This window comes from Vespula pensylvanica, chromosome 25 (genome assembly GCF_014466175.1).
Source record: "Vespula pensylvanica isolate Volc-1 chromosome 25, ASM1446617v1, whole genome shotgun sequence".
NCBI lineage: Eukaryota > Metazoa > Arthropoda > Insecta > Hymenoptera > Vespidae > Vespula > Vespula pensylvanica.
The window spans coordinates 1,810,423-1,812,026 of record NC_057709.1 but is presented as its reverse complement, the minus strand read 5'-3'; positions in this window follow the sequence as shown (position 1 = coordinate 1,812,026).

Below are 1,604 nucleotides of genomic sequence, written 5' to 3'. Positions count from 1 at the left end.
TTCTTTTTGCATCGCATTTATCTTACATACTATCGTGTCTAACTTCGGTTTGTGTCTCTCATATTTCTTTTAAAAAATTTTTTTTTTATTCTTTCGTATAGGAAACTATCTTTTCGTTGTTATTTCATATATTTGATAATCCTATTTTCTACATTTGATTTAATAGATACATATATTTTTTGTTTATCCTTTTTTTTTAATAGGTGAACGTTTGAAGATCGAAAAAACGTATTTCTAATATAAAAACTTAATGATCATTCCAAGTGACATGTCTATCCTAAGGAAAATTATCAGCGAGCGTTGGTATAATGTGTACAGTGGTATAGGCATGACGATGTGGTTGAAGCTCCACGCTAAGCGAAAATTTGCGTTTAGTTTAGACGCTTTTGGATTCCTTTTTCTTGAATAATGCAAATCGCCCACAATACTTTCTGCAAACAGTTTAGACGATTCTGAAATTTCATTCATGAATGTTTTTCCAGTGAAAAAAGTAGACTGTGATACTCACTATTACTGCGGAATAAAAAAAGATGAGCCGGTATCCAATTTGTTAAGTGGTTTAAAACTAGCGTTCCACGCACCTCGTTGTCACTTCTGTTTTAAGCGGTCGTTATGAAATATACGAAAAGTATGTTGGAGCATCGACGCTATTAAAATGAAGTTGTTGAAGATAGTTGGCACCGGAAATAAGAAAAATTTTTGCTAAATTCGATTATACGTAGAATGTTATAAAAACATTTTTATGTGTTAAAAATTATTACTTACATGCGAAATGGATTTACTGAAGTGGGTTATTAGTAAATAGAATCATATTTTATTATGGCAAGGAACACGACTCAAAAAGGATATGTGATTCGTTAGATCGATTATGGCGTAATCGATTAATAATTATTGCTGACAATAAACTAAGTATTCAACTTGAAAATTTTTTATTTCTTATGTTAGAAGGAGCACGTACACACGTATAGATATTTATATATACCATGAGACGTCTATAATATGCTAATTAATAACATATATATAAAATATATTAGACGATATATATACATATTTTGATATTATAATTTATATTTGAGTTGATATTTAAATACAAAATTAATGTGTGTGTATGTGAATAGCATTAAAAATCTCATTTTTATAATAATTTTACAATGGAGGAAATCTTTGAAAAATTAAAATTATATTTCAATATAATATAAATTTAATATGTATATATATTTATATATAAATAGAATTTAAAGTAATTAGAATTACATATATTCCACATGTTACAAACTATAATCTTGATAATAATCATGTTAAATAAATATTCAATGTTATTCTAAGGAAACAAAACTTTTTCTTTATATCGAAATAGCCTGTCATAATTCAAATCCGGGATACACGGATTCATTAAACTGTGTGTGTATGTATACACGTTAAGTCTATAAGAAGGTGTCTGGTTTAACAAACTCACGTTCAATTACAACTACGTTCCTAATTTTAACGCGAATTAGTAAATTACATATCTCTTCTAACAGCATAATGAAGAATGTCTTAGTTTTTTCTATCTTAATATTTTCTAGATTTTCCGACAGTGAACATATTAACTGCAGTAGCAATTT